Source organism: Triturus cristatus, chromosome 7 (assembly GCF_964204655.1).
Source record: "Triturus cristatus chromosome 7, aTriCri1.1, whole genome shotgun sequence".
Classification (NCBI taxonomy): Eukaryota; Metazoa; Chordata; class Amphibia; order Caudata; family Salamandridae; genus Triturus; species Triturus cristatus.
The window spans coordinates 344,543,995-344,557,254 of record NC_140590.1 but is presented as its reverse complement, the minus strand read 5'-3'; the positions used below and the strand labels follow the sequence as shown (position 1 = coordinate 344,557,254).

The 13,260-nt window shown below is 45.1% G+C and overlaps 1 protein-coding gene across 1 annotated transcript in view; it reads right to left on the bottom strand.

The window, feature by feature from the left end:
• The window catches only part of LOC146809624 (outer dynein arm-docking complex subunit 1-like), a 358,293-nt gene extending 350,077 nt beyond the window's left edge, over positions 1-8,216 (bottom strand). Inside the window, exons 1-2 of the mRNA XM_085616472.1 lie at positions 8,053-8,216; positions 2,475-2,558 (exon numbers count right to left, since the gene is read on the bottom strand). The gene's annotated coding sequence lies outside the window, so the exon portion shown is untranslated. The remainder of the gene's footprint in view (positions 1-2,474; positions 2,559-8,052) is intronic.
• Positions 8,217-13,260: the final 5,044 nt, after the last annotated feature.

The window sequence follows — 13,260 nt, the reverse complement described above, 5'->3', positions numbered from 1 at the left end:
ACGTCACAAAATCTCTATTTGTAGGGGATCGCAGAATGACCTGCCTAATGCATATCAATTAGACTGGTCGCAATTAGCATCCGCCTGTGATTGGCTAGATACCGGGAGAGTGACCCGCTGTATTTGCTTCCTCGAAAAGTAAAGCAGCCGTTCTTTAACGGAACAGGTGCTGATTTTAAAGAAAGAAAAAATGGCCTGTTTGGAAATACATGGAGAAACAGGTGGTGGTGTCCTAGGCCACTGTCTGATCCCCCTGAGGTTACCCAACACATTCTGATGATAATGGTTGCTAATCACAATTGCAAACCATATATACATCCCATTGTGACTCACAGTTAGGAGCTGAAGTACCTTTCATGCCCCCTCCTAACTGTTATTTGGAACGGATTGTAAACCCCATTTTGAGAGTTGCAAAGGTATTTCCTAGTTGCATAATGGGTTTATTATATAGACAGAAGCCACTTTGAGCTTGCAAATCCTTTGCTTTTACAAACATGCAATCTAAATATTGCACTGCTTATATGCATGATTTTCGTGCATGTTGTTTAAATTGAGTACAACACTGCATAATATCATAGATTCCATTTGAAGAGAAATCTGTTGCTAGTCAGGATGTTTTCTGGCACATTCCTTAAAATATTGTTACATAGTTTGAATTCTTTACATATAAGAACCCTCTGTGATATGCTACTTTAAAGCCAGGTTCCTTGTGGAATAAAGGTTTACCCGCTCGACGGACTTGTACCTCTTATGGAAATAAGGCTCCTTACAAGACTGTGAAATCCAAGATGGTTCACTAAGAACCTCAGAGTACTCCAGCAGCCCCTAGGGTACTAGACAGCTTCTGGGAGAAATTATATCATAACACAAGTAAACTATGCCTCAAACAACACACCAAGTCTTATACAACACACTAAGTTCTGATGCAACCTTGAGAAAAATTAAGAAAACGGACCACTTGACCAGCATTGCTACGTCAGCTAATCAATCCAGGGAGCTCCACAAGCTAGTTACTGGTTTCAGGTACCCTGAGGATACCTGCTTGGACACTCCTTACTTCTAATTGCTATGGCACTTCCTCCCAACACATTTTGTCCCTAAAGTATCAGAGTTACTCCACCAGAACCTCAGCATAAAGATATCACCTCACATAAGACGTTCATGGTGGTCTCTTTTACATTTTTCAGCATTCTTATATTAAAGAATATTCAGGCCATATAAAGTCATACAGCCATTCGGACTCCCCTGCAGCTGTCATAGTCAAGCCCATCCTTAACATCACAGTCATCTGACACCTTCCTAAATGACCTCAATACTGCCATTATCAAACCACTTCTGAAAAAAAAGGGACTAGAGCCAACGTACGCAGCTAACCACAGGACCGCTGACAAGAAATGATTTGTACAAAACTGATTAAGAGCATGTTTGTAAGGGCTTCCTCTTGGCCTGATATGAGAATCAAAGAGCAACCATGCACCTAGTCGACCTATACGATACGGTTCATTACCTCATTCTACTAAACTGGCTGAAGGAGTGGACGGGCGTGTCAGACAGAGCTGTGAAAAGGACTGGCTCCTTTCTACTGACAGAAGTCAACATGTCAAAACTGGTGTATTCATGTCCAACTGGGACTAAGGTTTTTCACTATCCCCACTCCTATGTGTAATTCCAGATGTATACAGATGATACTTAGAGCTCTCTGGTTGGAGAAGGACTCAGGTGATCACTGTACAAGACAAAAGGATTGGAACACATACTTTCATGGAAGAAGGAAAGCTTCCTCTACCAGAACACTTAGTAAATTAACTGTTGCAACATGATCTACACAGGCCTACAAAGTCACAATTACAACAATTGGAAAGAATCCAGAGTCAGACAGCCAGAATGTGCCTGCTTCTAAAAGAACACAAACCTTTCATCTTTGTTCTGATGGCCATCCAATGGTTTCCAGAACAGCAAAGGATAGAGACACTATGCAATATGGACAAGGACCTATCTACCTGCAAACTCCGGCCCACATTATCGACCTTCATGGAATCCGAAGTCCAAGAATGCTGCCTGTGTCAGCAAAAATGAACCCAGAGGAACTAAACATTGAGGAAGATACCTTAAAATCCTGGCCCATGACTTTAGAACAAACTAGACCTTGCCTTAAATGATCAACTTAATTACCCTAAATTCATGAAAATCCAAAATACCTATCTATTTATAAATGCCTTCTGCATACCGATGACTATACAGGACCTCCCCACACCTTTCCAGAGACCGGGCACCACTCACCAGTAGGTCCTCTCTAAAACGCAATATTTTTTATATTACTTTCAGGAAGTTTGTCTTAAATTTCCATATGTCTGGTCCAGACTGAGTCCTGCACAGAGTCCATCGTTCAGCGCCCTGAAGTCGCTGCAAACCAACATGTTTCAATGCTATACAAAAACTCCTTAAATAAAAAAATAAATACAAAATAATGTTACCTGGTTGTCCGTGCAGAACTGCAAGAATATGCATGAAAGGGCAAATCCACTGCGTCTTCCTCTCGCACCTCTCCATGATTGATCCTATCAACAAACAGGATATCTGTCATAAACTACAACTTAACCAGTAGACCTGAGGAGAAGCATGTGTCAAGGGGAATACTCTACACACATGCGTCTATTGTGGCTGTGTATCTGTCCAAATATGGAACAAGACTCTGCTTCTGTGCAAAATACCACGTATGCAAAATAAATATAAATAAATACATAAATAAAATAAACATTGATGTGTGTTGAGTGGTACCTGAGAGGCAAGTCCAGTATTCATCTCTCTACCATTCAGGTTCACCAGTTCTGATTTCACGCATTGAAGCACTGGTCTGGAGGTCCCCAACATTTTGAAAAGGTGCAGCACCAAGACCAGAGTTGGAACAGGGCAGACATGCACACAACCAAAACCTTTTCTGTATTACAGTTCGTAGCGCTACAAGCAACATGTTCAAATGTCACTGAAGCTAAAGAATCAACACAAATGACAATCCGCCTTTAAAGGTCTACTGGCTTTAACATAGTTAACAAGAAATAACTCGGGCCTACCGTCTTTGCAGTAAATTTTCATTATAAACACATGGTATAAATGGTGCTGGTAATAACTTTTTCTAATGAACCAACAAGTAAGGTTTGTAGGCATGACTGGATCATTAATTAAAGTTATTTCAGACACTAAACGGCAGCCATTAGGCAGACAGACATAACATTACAAATACATAATCAATTAAGTTTGATAAAACACACTTAGAACCACATTTAGGAATTATCACAGTGAAAATCTTCTATTTCCAGGGTTTATCAGAGGAGGTATCCAACACCAAAACCATTGCCTAAAAATGTAATCTATGAGAAAATTCCAAGTAATGAAAGGCTTATGTGAAGAATTTAACCAACTGTGATAACCCACCTTTGAAAACCTTTTGGCTATATATTTATTATTCATAACAAATATATATCAGCCATATTGCCTTTGTCAGAACCTTTCATAACAAACAATAGAGACCCACGACATCAAACTCAAATGTTCCTAAGAAACAAATGAGGCCAAAACCCGTGTGCATTGGCTTGCCACTATAACCAGCTCAGGCTATCTATACTGAACAATAGCTGTTACACAAAACAACCATCAGGCCTACACAGTGCATAATTTGAGTTGATGGTTGCTGGTGGGGGCTACAGGGACTTATTTTTGGTGACCAGCACTTATTTCTTCTCATCATTTACTTACCGAGCGGAAGAGAGGGAAAATACTCAGATCGGAAACACAGAGAGAAAAATAGCAAAACTATCAGAAAGCTTAAAGAAGGAACCTGCAAGAGTGAGATAAAGTTTTAGGGAGTGTCTTCTAGTGGCTTAAAGAGGCATGAGGTGGTTTTAACGAGCCTTGGCATTCCGCGTGACTATGTTTAATTTAATTGCACGGGGTGCGGGCTTCCGAAAAGATTTCGGGCACCAGCACTCTTTCTTTCACAAATTAAGCACTGGGCCTACAACCATAAAATTGCAAATACGCAGAAAGTAACAGTTTACAAAACAATATACAGTTCCTTTACTGGGGGGTTAACAAGGATTAACACTGCAAATCAGTCAGGGGGGGTACCCAACACCCCATCCTTGGCCTACTTCGGTAATCTGTTAATTTTCATGTCAAAAATATGTGTACCAAGGCTTTCACACAGTGTAATCATAATCACCTCTTTAACACCTATTGGCTTTAACATGTGCTTTTAAAAATAAACAAGGCATCAAAAACAGGGTGATGGATGGAATGCTCAAATTAATCTCAGCCATTGGCAATTACTCGGGCCGAACTACAATCCATCATTTTTCACCCGCCATGCCACTTCAGTTTCGACCCAGCCATATGCAAATCAATCTTGATGCTGGTCTGATGGGAACAGTCTAGTCTAAACTGCCAGGCCAGGTAATTTCTGAGCAACAACACAAGCAACCCAGGACCAACTTAACATTTATTAGAGCTCATCAGCCAAATTTAGCTTGGTTACCAGGGCACAGTGAGCGTGGGACCCACGTCTGGGCACACCCCTTGCACTAAAGCATCAAAAATAGGGTGATAAATGTAATGATAAATTAATCTTAAATTAATCTCAGCCACTGGCAACTGCTCGGGCCGCATCCCAATCGATTGGTTTTTTTACCCACCATGCCACCTCAGCTTGGACCCAGCCATGTGCAAATCAGTCTTGAACCTGCTCCAATACATACAGTCCAGCCTGAACTCCCAGAACAGGTCCACCTGAGCCAGAACACAAGTAACCCTGGACCGGTTTTAGCCTTATTAGAGCTCATCAGCCAGTTATAGCTTGGTTCCAGTGGCACAGAGAGCATTCATAACTCTGCACTACTCTTTCAGTGGTTCTGTTTTCATGACCCACAGCTATCCAAAGGGGGATGCTAAAAGGGTTCCCTAAAAACTAGAACGCTTGTTGCTTTGTCTACATTGGAAAACTGGCCTCTCAAGCGTTCTAGATTCTCTGCAGTAGCTGGTTGGGCAGCGAAGGCCTAACTCAAAGGGAGGGGCTAGATACAGTACAATACAGTTATCACAACGACAATGAAAAAAGAATGTCCAGCCAGAATTATGTTACTATAGAACGCTCTTTGTAACCTATTCATATGTGAATATATGCGCAATACAAATAAGAACCAAAAACGGAATATAGCAGAAGTTAAAAGCTCAACAAAATATTACACAACTACGGTTGCTTCCAGGTATGTACACTTTTGACATATGCTTCAATCAGACTGACACTTTCTAGAATGAGTGTGTAATCTACACTGTGCCACCATTGATACAGAATGAAGAATATGAAACAGTTCCACCGTAAAGGACCAGATAAGTTAAAAGGATTCATGCAAGTGGTAAGTGAACAATACAAATTATTTCACTATACTAATTCACCACTAACACTGTATAGGTTCCAGAATAGCGTGCTACTCGCTGAACAAAGCACTTCCCATCAGGGGTAGCAAGCACTATATAAATGCAAACCTTTTTCCCCTTCTCTGTCCCCCCACTATCCTTCTCAATCCAACTAACTGACTAACATATCCACCACTCAAATTACTTTCATATTTTCACTATAATAATTCACCACTAATCCTTTATGGGTTCCGAAGTAGTGTACTACTCGCCGAAACAGCACTTCAACACTCCATAAAGGGTAGCAAGAGCTATATGAATGCAAACCTTTCTCCCTTCTCTATCCCTCCACTATCCCTCTCAATCCAAATAACTGACTAACATATCCACCACTCAAATTACTTTCATACTTTCACTATACTAATTCACCACTAATTCTTTCTGGGGTCCGAAATAGCCTGCTACTCGCCAAAAAGGTGCTTCAACACACCATTAAGAGTAGCAAGCACTACATAAATGAAAACGTTTTTCCCTCTTGTATCCCTCCACTATCCTTCTCAATCCAAATAACTGACCAACATATCCACCACTCAAATTACTTTCATATTTTCACTATACTGATTCACCACTAATCCTTTATGGGTTCCGGAGTACCGTGCTACTCGCCGAAAAAAGTGATTTGACGCCTCGTCAGCGGTAGTAAGCGATATATAAATGCAATTACAACACAATACAATGTTACACCCCTAGCAGCAGGTGGGCCCGCTACGGAGGCCATTGGAACTTTCCGCCCCTAGAGGGCAGAATGTTCTAATTAGCAAAACAAAGATCTCACGGAGCCTGAGGGGGGGTTGAAATCCCCTCGGATACCTACATTACAAACAACGTACCCTGTTCACAATCACTAATTGATTGTGAGTGCCGTGCTATTGGAAATTAAACTGAGAACATGAACAATCATGATTCTACCACCAACACAGTGTATTACAGCGAATAACAAAGAATACAAAAGGTAAAGGGCGCAACATGTGGGGAAAGAAAACAAGAGTATACCACTATTGCATCAAGTACCTCAGTGTTCGCAATAAAGAGTTATGAAACCGAGAAACCTGTTTTATTGGTCCCTTAAAAATTGGATATCTCACAACCCAAGGAAGTTACCAACATCAGGCCAATTATTTGACCTTCTAGGCAATCAGAATGTGGGTCCACAAGTACAAAGGGTATAAGTAAGGGCAATGCAGGACCTCTGTGAGCTTCTGCATCCAGCCATCGAAGTGAGTACTGGACAGAGGCAAAAGTGACTAAACAAACAAGTAACCCTGGCACAGGGAGAGGATGTGCTGGTCAGGCGGTAAACCATCAGCTCACCAGAACGTGTATATAGGTGGCTTAGGGTTAGCCGTCCTCTGACCATTAGTAAAGGGCAAAAAAGTCTTCTTGGTGCTCTGTGTCTATATCTGTGGAGCCCTTGGGCTGGCACGAGGCTTCCATTAAGGTAATAACAAGAGTGGGTCAGGCTGAAGAGGTACTGCAGCTTAGATGCTCTGTTCGTGGCAGTTAGCAGCAACCCACCGCCAATCATTACACAAGATTCTTTAGAGTTCAAAAATTAACCAGTTAGATCACTAATGCTGACAAGATGAAGGCGATCACCTGAGGTTTACCTCAAAGACAGCTGCACACGATCATTATTGTAAAAGCAATACAGAGATGGTTAGCAAAAAATAGTATTAATTAACCCCTTCCATGCTCATGACGGAACGATTCCGTCATGAGCATCGGTTGAGCTGTGCTCATGACGGAACCGTTCCGTCATGGCCCCGCCCGCGCTCGAACCCTTCAGCACCGCGGGGGAATCCGCGCAGCGCTGAAGGGGTTAAAACAAACACGGATTATCCACAGATAATGAATTATATTTGAACGGCAAGGCCAGTAAAAGGAATTGCCCCCAAAAAACTATGAAATTGCTGCCACCAGCTAGGACCTGGACAAGCTCCCCGTGGGAATATAAGGTGGGGAGACCAACTAACTGCCTCCCTCCCATATGGTACGCCAAGGTTTTCTCTAGGGCGTACCAGAGTTGTTGTGTTAGGGTTCCTTGTGATTAGGGGGTCCAGGATGTGGCATTTCACTGTGGAATCAAGTACACTTAATTCCCTGGGTTAACAGAAGAAATCCATGACTTGGTTCGTAGATTGTACCGTTTTGTTTGCCTGATTAACATTTTCCATCTGCAAAACTGCTGACAGAAACAGTACAAAATGTGAACTACATTTTATACACTAAACCTAACAAAAACATCCTGGTTACCCTGGCAACCAGCGCTGGAGTATGCTGCTTATATAATCACTTCCCTCTGCTCAGCAGCGTTGTTCTGTTTCTGTGTGCTGCATTTGTTCTGAACATTACAGAAACGTTGCCTGGATCTTGGAGCGAGCACTGACTCACAGGCATCCCACAGAAGACAAATATGTGAAACTGTGACCACAAGTCGAGGACTAAAATGAAAAGAATGGAAGAGATGAGCGGGGGGTTGGCAAGGGCTGGCGAACCACTGATTCGTTTGACCAAAGGACCATAATAATTCTATTATACAATGTTTTTGCATTAAAGCAGTGCTTTAAATGGGCCGGTACTTACCGGATTTTTTTTACCCTCAGTAGTACCGGCACTTCTCTGTAGCCAGGGAGAGTACCGGTACCATGATCCACAGCACGGCAGGCGCAGGTTAGGTTTCTCCTCCAGGACAGATTCCGCTCTGCTTCAGAGGAGCATGTAATTATGTGTAATGAGTTAATCTGTTTTATTTGCCATAAACGCATTTCTCGTGTGTTTTGACATGTGCTGCAACTGGTACAGAAGTCATTAGGTACGATCATATATTGCTCTTCGCCCCGCCCCTAGTCCCGCCCACTTGCCACGCCTCTAATCTAATGAGTACCTGCACTTGTTTTTCCCATTTAAAGCACTGCATTAAAGGACTTCATTCAAAAAGAGGTGTGATTCTCAGAGATGTTCCCATGACGGCCATTTGCTTCTGCTTTCAGTACTCTTTTTCTTATTGAAATATGAAACCGTGCAGAGTTTGTTGAACATGCTTTCATGACCTGATGCAGAAACAAGCTTCAGTCGCATAGTAAATGGAAACACAGACGCTTATTGAGCCCAGAGCAGCGAAGCCCGAGTGTATCCTTCCAACACTGAGCTGCCAGACGCCACAGCTGAAACAACACACCCGAATTTAAACACAACAGAATTCACAGCTCACGCCACAGAATGCGCAATGCAACAAGATAATGCACATACATTCACATGATGCCTAATGAATACCACACCTGATCTGCATGTTTGGTGAGATGCATATTGTGTTGTGTATGTATGTGTATGTATGTATCTATGTACGTGTGTGTATATATATATATATATATATATATGTATGTATATATCTATATATTTATTTTTTTAAAGGCGGAATCGCTGGAACGCGTCATGCTGAGTGGAACGGATGCATTTTGTAAATGTTGAGCGGAATAAATGCATCATACTTACCCCTAAGAGTGCTCCGGTTTGGTTGCTGATGGAGGGCCCTTTTCGTGAAATATTGTTTTGTGCAGGCCACATGTACACTGGAGGCACCCAGCATGAATGAGTTTGGCGGAGTGAGTGGCAACTGATGGATCGTATAAACAAATCTGCCTGAACCGTCGCATTCCAAGGAAAAGTGTGCCTGCTAACTAAATAGTTGGGACATGACGACATGGAAGGGGCAGCTACTGAGACTGGCACTTTCAGGTACAATATTTCAGATGGACAATAATGCGGCTGGCAAAGGGGAGAACGTGCATTGTAGCCACTCCGATATTTACTGCGCACTTTGGCACTATTTGAACGCCGTCAATGTGGCAAAAATTACTTAAATAAATACCATCACTAAGATGAATATCACAGAGATGGAATTAAAAAACATATAATGATGACGGTGTTACAAACGGAAGGGACTACAGCAAGATTATAGTCCTTATTTGTTGGCCTCAGTGCAGGAGGAGCCAAGTGGACTACATAATTACCTGCACGCTAATGATTTTTCACTCAAAGCATTTGAAAAAGGCGAAATCGCTGAAATAGGTCATGCTGAGTGGAACGGATGCATTTTGTAATTCTGAGCGGAATAAATGCATTTTACTTACCCCTAAGAGTGCTCTGGTTTGGTTCCTGATGAAGGGCCCTTTTGGTGATAAATTGGTTTGAGCAGGCCACTTGCACACCAAAGGCACCCAGCATGAATGAGTTCGGCGGAGAGACTGGCAATTGATCGATCATACATACATATATATATATATTCATATATATATATATATATATACTGGAGGCTGGAACGTCAAGGGGACCCAAGAGAGCCTGTGGTCTACAATTTTACCGGGACACTCCATTTGAATTGCCGCGCCTTTTCCCTGAATAGTGATCCCTTTTCCACGCAACATCCACCAGGGAGCAGTGCTTTCTGGGAATATGAAGTGCTATTTTGGCCAACATTGGGTGAAAAGATCATGTGACCTGGGGTCAGGACTTACCTTCCAATGAGGGCAATGCAGGATACTTCTAAGGTGTGGGTGGAGATTTATCGCGGTAGCAGCAGCATCTGAGGGAGGCTACTAATGCCGAAATGCATTATGCTTCGCTGTCTCCAATAAACGGCTTCCGAAGGTTTCCCCGTGTGGCCTCTTTCCTTTTCCTATCGGAGGGGTGTTTTGTTTGTATTCTACTCGCGCACATGCCAGAGGTGCACAAGAGGCCCCGTTCTACTAAGTGGCAGGAGAGGAGCTGGCACCAGCTGTTCCAGAGTTTCTTTCCTTCGAGGTATCGAATTACTCTTGCCCGCCTCGAGTGTTGGTGAAGCTGGGAGCTACTGCCAGGTGCAGCTCGTGACTGCACGAGGAGCCGCAATCACTATATTGCTGACTCACGGCCCAGTGGACGCCGATACTGGAGGCTGGAACGTCAAGGTGACCCAAGGAAGCCTGAGATCTTGATTTTTACTGGGATACTCCATTTGAATTGCCGCGCCTTTTCCCTGAATAGTGATCCCTTTTCCACACAACATCCACCAGGGAGCAGTGCTTTCTGGGATATGAAGTGCTATTTTGGACTACATTGGGTGAAAAGATCATGTGACCTGGGGTCAGAACTTACTTTCCAATGAGGGCAATGCAGGATACTTATAAGGCGTGGGTGGAGATTTATCGCGGTAGCAGCAGTATCTTTCCTTTAGTGACCACACCGCCATCCGCTCCACTCTACACGTATGCACAGACGTCACCCAAGGATTACACTGACACATTCGTTATGGGTGTAGAACTGCTGCAGGCTTATTTCATACAACATAAGTATAACAATAGAGTGGGTTATCTTACGGGCGATCCAGGGCAAGCAGCCCCTCGCTGCTCCGCCCGCCTTGCGAGCCAGCACACACGGTGGGTCGATGCCCGGCAGTGCGGCACATTCTTTTCAGATCCTCCTTTGGATCACGTGATCTGTCTAATACTCCCGCCCCTTTTAACGGGGGCGGAGCGTGTTATGGCACATCCCCCGGTTGGTCAGGCCCCCCAACCGCCCGAAGGACTAACGGGGCGCCGTCGCGGTCTTCCCAGAACCTCCTTCGGCTCCCGGACCTTGGATCGGGCTCCCTTACTGTGCCGGACAGGGGTACCCTTACTGTACCGACTGTCGCAGAGGTACCCTTACTGTACCCTTCTGCCTCCAGATCGCCCTGTAACTCTGCCACAGCTCTGGTGAGGCTCCCGCCGCTGCCAGAGCCCCCCTCATTTGCTGTTACTGATGCCCTGCCCTCGCGAGCGCCTCTTGCACATCCTGCAAGAACATGTCCATCCCTACCCTGGACAGGTGCACCCCATCAGCCTCATAGAACCCCTCCACCTTCTCTTGGATCAATGCATGTCTGATGAAACCCATGCCCCTGCGCTCCATGAATTTCTGCATGGACCTATTGACCCTCCTGCGCGACCGCTCTACCGCAGCCGGAGACCTAGCTCCCCTCCAAATCCTGCGGGGGACGATCTCCGACCACCACAGTTCGCATGAACCCAGTGCCTGACTGATGGCTGCCAAGTCAGCTTGCATGGACCGGAGCAGGGCCCTCCTTCCCCTGGCAACAAGGTCATTCCCCCCAAGGTGCAAGATGAGGACTGACGGCTGGGCCCCCCCGGCAGCCAAGCGCCGTTCGATCGTTCCCCGTGCTTCACTCCATTTCATCCCCGGGGAGCCCAACCATGCGAACTGTGTGTTAACGAAACTCTGCGACCAGTTCCTGTGCGCCGCCCAGCGTTCCAGCCTTGTGATGTAAGAGTGTCCCATCAACCATACCTGGTGGCCTGCCAAATGAAACGATGAACCAGCTTTAGGTAGTCGTCTATTTATTTGCACACAAACCTCTTGGGGTATACACGTTATGGAACACTCAGAAATGTACATATACTCGCACCTTTGATGCGGCCCACCTGACAAAATACTGCGGCCTCAAGGTCGGACATATCTTTTAAAACAGTCGGAGTTCCAACGCCCCACACCCTTAACGCCCTCAGGACCCATGCCGGCCTTAGCCGCAGAGGTGGCGGCGCCGATTCGGAAAGAGTGGGAGGAGAATCTGCGCCCACTCCCAGATAAACCCCCCTTGGCAAGGGCGGCCCCCAAGATGCGATCAAACTGAAACCTGGTGAGGGGGGCCCCATCCGCATGTATCAGGAAGGGCCCCGGGGCCGCTGGGCGCAAGGCCAGGTACTCTCTGACTGTATGGACCGGGCAATACCTGGCATCCCCAAGTGCTCGTAGGACTACTGTCGTTCCCCTCCCCGCCTGGTCCGTCTTGGATTTCCGGATGCGGAGCTCCAGTGTTACATTGAGACAGACATCTGCTATTCCCAGCGCTGCGCCTGACAGGTCGACCTTGGATTTCGCCACCAGTTCGCTAACCCTGAAGGCCCCGAAGAAGGCCAGGCAGAATGCCGTTGCGAAGAGCCTCGCTTCGAACGGGGAGTGGGTAACCAGGGGTACTGCGTCTAGGATGTGCTGAAGGTCAACGAATTCGATGGGCGCCCTGGTGTCCGGTTGTCTGATCTCCTCCCTGGCCCAGCTCTTCAGGGCCGCCCTGATCTTGAACGACCCCGTAGGGTCGGCACCCCCATCAAGCCTCCGACGGGTGGCCACTAGAGAGCTGCTTTGCTGATGTCCCCCTGCGTGGGACGCGGGGAGCGGCATTCCTTTTGGAGGGGTGTTTTGTTTGTATTCTACTCGCGCACATGCCAGAGGTGCACAAGAGGCCCCGTTCTACTAAGTGGCAGGAGAGGTGCTGGCACCAGCTGTTCCAGAGTTTCTTTCCTTCGAGGTATCGAATTACTCCTGCCCGCCTCGAGTGTTGGTGAAGCTGGGAGCTACTGCCAGGTGCAGCTCGTGACTGCACGAGGAGCAGCAATCACTATATTCCAATGAGGGCAATGCAGGATACTTATAAGGCGTGGGTGTAGATTTATCGTGGTAGCAGCAGCATCTGAGGAAGGCTACTAATGCCGAAATGCATTATGCTTTGCTGTCTCCTGTTTATATATATATATATATATATATATATATATATATATATATATATATATATATATATATATATATATATATATATATATATATATATATATATATATTATCTACTGGCGGTCGCCAGTAGATAGTTATAGTTAGGACCCTGTTTCCATAGGAAATCCGCAACATTCTATTTGGAATAACTTTGGCGCCGGTCGATGAATCCTCGCGAAAGTTTCAAAATAGGTGGGGCGCTACGCT